The sequence below is a fragment of the Eurypyga helias genome, unplaced genomic scaffold, assembly GCF_000690775.1.
Source record: "Eurypyga helias isolate BGI_N326 unplaced genomic scaffold, ASM69077v1 scaffold18092, whole genome shotgun sequence".
Classification (NCBI taxonomy): Eukaryota; Metazoa; Chordata; class Aves; order Eurypygiformes; family Eurypygidae; genus Eurypyga; species Eurypyga helias.
In genome coordinates, this window is record NW_010235478.1 from 5007 (window position 1) to 5322 (window position 316).

The following is a 316-nucleotide window of genomic DNA, read 5'->3' on the forward strand; positions in this document are numbered from 1 at the left end:
TACCACCCCGGGTCTCCTTCAGATTAAACATTTACTCCGAATTACCAAAGCCATGTGCAAGGGATGACCTTCAGCCAGATGGTTTTAACCCTTCCAGGCACTCTCACCCTCCAGGATAGGCTGTGTGGCCCCTGCCTAGTCCCAGGACATCGGAGACAGGGGCTCCAGGGGACCCCAAGGTGCAGGGGCCAACGCCTGGGGTCCAGGGAGCTGGTGGGTGCTCAGAGCAGCCCAGAGAGGCTAAACCCCTCGGACACACAAACATATGGAGGCACTAAGCGGAGATTAGCTGGGCCAGCTGGCAGGCTCGCCATGG

General features: G+C 59.2%; 1 protein-coding gene across 1 annotated transcript in view; it reads left to right on the forward strand.

Annotated features, from left to right (window-relative positions):
* Nucleotides 1-316, forward strand: part of ACVRL1 (activin A receptor type II-like 1) — a 5817-nt gene that overhangs the window by 4709 nt on the left and 792 nt on the right. The gene's annotated exons all lie outside the window — the stretch shown is intronic.